At 45.5% G+C, this 6858-nt stretch overlaps 1 long non-coding RNA gene across 2 annotated transcripts; it reads left to right on the forward strand.

Moving 5' to 3' along the window:
- The first annotated feature begins 2055 nt into the window (after positions 1-2055).
- LOC123097431 (uncharacterized) lies at positions 2056-4226 on the forward strand. 2 transcript variants are annotated; one of them, XR_006447187.1, is made up of 2 exons: positions 2056-3427; positions 3582-4226. It is a non-coding gene; the product is annotated as an uncharacterized lncRNA (long non-coding RNA). The 2 variants fall into 2 exon arrangements; XR_006447186.1 differs by having other exon boundaries at positions 3597-4226.
- The last annotated feature ends 2632 nt before the right edge of the window (positions 4227-6858 follow it).

Consider the following 6858-nt stretch of genomic DNA (forward strand, 5'->3'; position numbering starts at 1 on the left):
CATGTACACGGTAGGCATGGATGGACTTGTTGTTGGACGAAGTGTATGTGATGGCGCGATCAAAGCACTCCAAGATGTCTCGTCGCTTCATGAGGTTCCCTAAGATGATGGTGTCGTGCAACATGCATACCTTCTCATGACCAAGAAAGCTCATGACGGTGCGGCCTTGTGAGTCCTTCAAAACGAAAGAACATGACAAACACTTGGAAAAACCAATGAGGTTAGCGTGAATGTGAAACCTATCATTTAGGTGGTGAGATACCCAACAAGTGTTTTCATCATGCTTATCATATGAAAGTACAAGGGTGTATGGCATGGTATGTAGGCATAAGATGCGAGAACAAACAAATGTGTTAAGCACAATCAAACATGCATGCTTCACAAGTAAGATGTCCAAGTCTCCAAGATCAATCATTATAGCATTGTTGCACTCACTACAAGAGAATATGAGAGATGCAACTAATGGAGATATGGAACAATGAGCAATACAAATCATGCGAGAGGCATCAACATACATGTCATCAATCCAATGAAACGAGCAAGAATGGATCATGGGTGATGCAACAAAGCAAGTCATCATATGAATCAAGTCATGCAAGCTAGTAGTGCGAAGATGCAACATACTAGAGGTGATCATGGTCATCATGTCATGTGTGCAAATAGTTGGCATATGCAATGCACATAACATATTGCAAGCATGAAAACAAGATGTGAGCAAAGTATGCGCAATATCATGAGGCACATATAGAACATGACAATAGCAACAAGAATCTCCAATAAACATGCAAATACACATAGTAGTAGTAGAATGGTGAATCATATGTGAGTGCAAGCAAGGGTCACAATTGCATGGCAAAATCATGCAAAGAGTCATATCATGCAAAGTGAACACGGTAAGGTGGGCATGAGGAGATAAGTGGTATATAACCCATAGCTGTGTGAGAGCCAAGTAAAAGTGATGCGCGAAGTCCTTGCGCGAATGGAACGGTGGAAACTGTAATCCACGGGATCCGAAATCATTGTTGCTCTTAAGAGCTCGTTTTGTCAACTCATGGGATTGTGAAGTTGACAAGTATTCATGAGTACCTACACAAAATAAAGACAAAGGAAAAATTGTGTGCGCGTGGTATATGTACACATCATCCATTATGATGCAGACGTGCATGTGTTGGTTAGCACAAAATATACAATGGTCATATAAATAAGTTGCATGATATAGAAACATGTCATCCATCATGGAAGTTTGTGGTTATGTATAGCATAATGAGGACTCATATTGTGTAATGCATCATGATAAGTATGTAGAGCATTGTCATGGATGGTATGCATATGGTGCACACAAGGGATGGAATCATACTATACACAATAATTTCCATGGCATGGTATATGGGATGAATTGCACACATTTTGCAAAGGTAGCATAGCAATATCATCGCAAGAGAAGCAAAATCCAATAACCATCATCTTGTCATCTATGCCATAAGTGCAAATGGGATTTATTTTAATGAGGCATGCATAGTTACTATGTTGAGATTGTAATGATGCAATACGGGAGATCTCACTCATAGCATATGACAAGTTTAAGGGATTGTCAAACATGACGTGATCGATAGAATTTTCACATGATATCCTATGGAGCATAGCATCACAACTAGGCAATTCGACATGCTCGTCATCATATTCATCATAAATAGGTGGCACATCTAATCATGTAGAAAAGTATGTGATGAATCCATAAGGTGATCATCATGCAAGCAATCGATGTGAAGATAGTCCACTAGTCTCCACTATTATTAAACAATCAAACAAGAACTTCTCTAAATGCACCCTATGAAATGTACACGGACCCATTACCACCGCATGATTAGGCCCACTAAACTTAATCTAACAGCTAGCGTTAATCTAATCCATACTCTGTGTGCATTAAGTATTCTTTTTGGCTGATCGTACTCCACCTTTAAAGAAAATTACCCACCGTGCCACCCGTAAGTGAAAAGTAACGATTCAATAATAAGGGGTTGTTTTCTTTCGTACTCCTCCTGCTCTGTCCCTCACATCCTTCCCGATTCCATAGCCTCCCAACCATAGTCGGTTGCGCCTCCGCAGAAAAGGAATCGGTGGTGGAGAGGATAGGTTGAACCCCGCAGATCCTAGGCGTCGCTGCCGAAGAGAAAAGCAGCCCCAACATGCCGAAGGGCACATCGGCGCAGCGAGCGCGCACGCGACTGCAAGTCCGCCCCCCGCCACCAATCCCCTATCTTCTCTGCTTCGAGGCGCACGCTGCCCTCACCGGCGCTGCCGCTGGATCATGGATGGCGGGGCAAAAGGGCAAGACCTACGACTGATTTTGCGGCGCATCAGCAGCAGGCAATGGCGGGCCTGTACGTGCTAGTGGATCTACATAAGGTGTCGGCGCAGGGCTGGCACTGCGGCCAGGTGACGTCGCTACCGCCGTCGAGCACCATGCATAGCTGCCGCACGAGCTGGCCCACGCCGACGCGCGAGAAGTACTCGCCACTGCCCTGCCCGACGCCGGACACCACGGCCCCTGTATCTCTGTTGCCGACGCCTCAAAGACCATCATGGTGTTGGTCAGCTTCAGGTCGGCGCGGGAGATCGCGTCGGCGGCCCGGGGAGTCGCGGCGTAGGCGGGCGAGCACGTGGGACCAGTAGCTCTGGTGCCGGCCCTGCTGCTCCCGGAGGAAGGCCCTGGAGTCGGGCCGCAGGGTGAGCCCACTCTGGTGAAGGATTGGATCGCTGGAGAACTCTGTTCTTCAATCGCGTTCTGGTGAAGGAGTCGATCGCCGGTGAACGATGTGCGTAATCTTGTACGTAGTAATTCTGTTTGCTTTTCTCCTGCTATCTTCCCCATGTCGCTAACCGGAATTAGGAACATCAGATTGCTTTCAACTTGATCAACCTCTGCCCTTTTTTTCGTGGAAGAAACAGCCGGTGAGGACAACCTGCTCTCCTTTTCAATCTGGTGCGTAAGTCTGAAGTTTCCCTTTCTCATGCCATGTTCCTATGAATAGCTCACTAGAACTGACAGAATTTTGATCATAAGACTGCCTTCAACTTGATCAAGCTTTCCCTTTTATAAAAAGAAGAATCAGCCGGGGTTCTATTTTGTCTATTGAGATGGAAGAAGAGGCTAACACATCGTACCATCGTACCATGCCAACATGAGCTACCAAGCTTTCCCTTTCACATTTACTTTTCTCTCATCCTAAAATATGGCACTTGCACAAGTTTTTTGTGCTCATGATTACTTTTCAATTGCAGAGCTATATTGTCCAGCTTGGTACCTCATGTTGGCATGAAATTTAAAAATTCGGATGAAGCTTGGGCATTTTGGCTTAGCTGTGGTGGTCAAAAGGGCTTTGAGGTCCGAAAAAGGTATACGAACAAAAGGTCCGCAGATGGCAAGGTAACGTCATGTCGATTTGTTTGTGCAAGAAATGGAATGCTTAATCTCTTCCCCCAAAGTAAATTCAGTTATCAAGTCTGAAAATGTACAATTAATCTGATCGCTATATGGGCTAATTCAGTTAACAAGTCTGAAAACTAAATTCGGTTATCAGCTAATCCTCCTGCAGCGGTGCGACAACGACGGCGTGGCGCAGCGACCACCACCATGGAGATGGGTGTGCAGGTCATCGACGTGCGGTTGCTGCGCACGTATGCCGAGGTGTTCATCACGGGCGACGACTCGAGGAGGCCGACGAACAGGACGCCCTTGGACCGGCATGGCGGGGGGAGGCCATGTAGCACGCGTTGCTCTGGTTGCCCTGTATCCTGGATGCCGCCGACCACAGGGGCACCGGCTGCACGTGTTTCCCGGCCGCCTCCGACCAGTGGGGCTCTCGCGATGTGTTACTTTGTATCCCGGCCACCGCGGACAGCGAGGGCTCCCTCTACACGTGTTGCTTTGTTTCCCGGCCGCCGCTGACCACTCGGGCTCCGGCTTCATTTGTTGCTCTGCGTCCATTGCTCCTTTGGCGACGGTGAGGACGTGCCGAGAGCTCATTCTACCATGACGAAGAACTGGATTTTTAAATTTGAGAGGGAGAACGGGAATTCTAGGGGAACGAGGAGATTATTGAAATTAGGAGGTCATCATAGTTTGGATATTTTTATTGTTTTTCTTTTCAGTTTCATACTACTATTGGATTTTGTTGTTTCTCACTAAGAGCTATTTGACTTATAATCCCAATGTTTTGTTGTTATTTTCCAAACTATTAAAAATTGGGTATGTGCTTTATTGTGAATGTTCACAAAAGAAGCTTACTATTTGAAACAACAGGTTGCAAATACCTTCGTTGCTCTGGACCTTGTCATGGAAGGATTAACACTAAATAACCATAAATGAATTACATTGGCCAGGACCTTCAGATTATGAGTAAGCGTGGTTCCACCTTTAGTGGTTTGTGCATCTGATTTGTCCGTTGGCGAGTTTTGTGACTGGTTTCACGTGTTCCTGACATTGCTTGGTACAACCGCAGGGGCGAGGATGTCTTATTGATACAACTTGATGGTTTGTTTCTGTATGAACTAGCAATGTTTTGTTTCTTCGATGTGCAAACTTGTATCTCAGAACTTTGATGAATTATGTCATTCGATCAGCTTCCGTGGAAACTACTAATTTCCGTTGCCTCTGTATACACACTAACATGTCTTTTCTCCCAGTGCCTATTGCCAGTGGCACATTTGTAGGTACCAACTAGAAGAAAATAAGATTGAAAAATTATTTTTCTTTGGTTAGGAATATTATACCTCAAATTTAGTTCAGTTTAGATCAAATGATTACTTTAATCTATGAATAACACGTGAATGATGTCAGTTATGCAGTTTAAGAGATCATGGCTGCGATATATGACAAACAATTATAACACGTGAACATCTATATAGTACCATGGTTGACCGCGAGGTGTTGGTGATGGCGTTGGTTGCCAAGATGCAGTACCCGAGGGGGGTGCATAATGCAAATATACTTGGCCACAATTTAATTTTCTTCATGAACTGAATTTGTATCAATTAGTTAACGATATTTTATAGTTGTTACACAATGGACTTGGGCATGTATTCATAAAGCATGATATTTTTCAGTCATTTTAAGGACCTAGAAATTATATGCTCTTTGCATGAGATTTCAGCTTCACAGAAAATAGGTTTATGTTATAATAGAATAATATGTTTTATAATGGAATATATTTTAGTCGAGACGTGCGTTGCACGTGCATGCTTACTAGTGTGACAAGCGAAAGGACCATCACCTATGTTACCTTTGGAGCTCCACTCATGGGGTGTAGGTGAGGTGTTGAAGATCGATGCCTGGTGAACATTGTTTTCTTGATGGAACCATCTGGGGGTGCATCATCGTCCACCATGGCCATCTTTGTTCCCATTGGAGGTATGGACTCGTCGAGGATAGGCATGTCATCATGTTGGAGACCTAGCACCAAAGAAGAAAACACACTCGGATTAGAGGTTAAGTCATTAGAAATCATAGTGGCCTCATGTGCTGTCTCAACTAGCTCACTCACTAAGTGTTGTGGCTCACTCACTCCCGGTAAGATGCTCTCACTCATATGGTTGGTGGAGTCACTCAAATGGCTCTCAACCTCACATAGGATGTGTGGCATGCTCGCAAGTGTGGGGCTAGTGGTGGTCACACTCATTCTCTCATAGGAAATGCACTCAATGTCATATATAGTGGAGTCACTCATCTCACTCATGGTGTGGTGGCTCTCCTCACATGAAAATCGGGGCATCTTGTCATATGTGGGTATCGGAGAGATCTAGGTGCAAATGTCTCCATGCTCAACTCCTATCGCCTCCTTGGTTGAAGGGATAGTCCCATGCTCAACCTCCTCATCCATAACGCCTCCAAAGATGAATGCCGTAGGGTGTGGCAAATCACTGCTCTCCTCTGAGACCAAAGATAAGGTCTCATGTGCAGTGTTGTAGCTTGACTCAGAGTAAGAGTCCCAATGGGGTGCCATCTTCATGTTGTTGGAGAGGTTTTTGCTCGTTGCCGTGGTCGAAGGGGATGGCCCTTGCTCGACCGTCTTATCACCGTCTTGTATGAGGCCCATATGATGTGGCATCTCATAGCTCGTCTCCATGACTGAAGGGAATTTCCCATGCTCAGTCGTCTTCTTTGAGGGGCTTTCGGAGATGGAAAAGTCGCCATCGCTGGTAGGTGGTCTCCTTGGACTTGATGATGTCGAAGTAGGCGTACTCGTGTGAAGTAGGCGAAGATGCCGTACATTCGAAGGCGAAGATGCCTTGAGAACACTTGGCGAAGATGCCGAAGTGGTGGTGGTAACCAAAGCTTCCTCTTGGTGGTGACGTTGTCGTGCTTGAACTTGTAGTCGATGTCACTCTTCGTCTTCATGCACATGTGTCTTACGGTTGTCTTGGCAGTCGACTTGAAGATGAGGATGGTGCTGCGTGGTACTTGCATCGTGTGGATGCTTCGAAGGTGTATGACTTGAGCATCTCCACCGTGAAGATGAGGAAGGGGAAGAAGACTTGTAGTTGGCCAACACGTGTTGGGTGTCATCCATGTGCGCGTCCAAGTTGTCATCGAGGTAGTCCCTTTTCCTTGCTTTGGAGTGTCATATGTCAATGGCGAGTCGCTCGATGCGGTCGAATACCTAAGATGATGTGATTTGCCTATCCATCACAAGACTCAAGTAGAGGTGAGTAGGAAATGAGGTAAACAATACCAAGATACTGTTTCCCAAAGTTGAGGATGTATCCCGTGTCACTCAATGTGATATGAGAGAATAGCGGAATTGGTACCGAACTTGTTCACTCACACCTACAAATTAAAGCTTATCGAGTGGCTTGGTT

This window comes from Triticum aestivum, chromosome 4D (genome assembly GCF_018294505.1).
Source record: "Triticum aestivum cultivar Chinese Spring chromosome 4D, IWGSC CS RefSeq v2.1, whole genome shotgun sequence".
Taxonomy (NCBI): Eukaryota; Viridiplantae; Streptophyta; class Magnoliopsida; order Poales; family Poaceae; genus Triticum; species Triticum aestivum.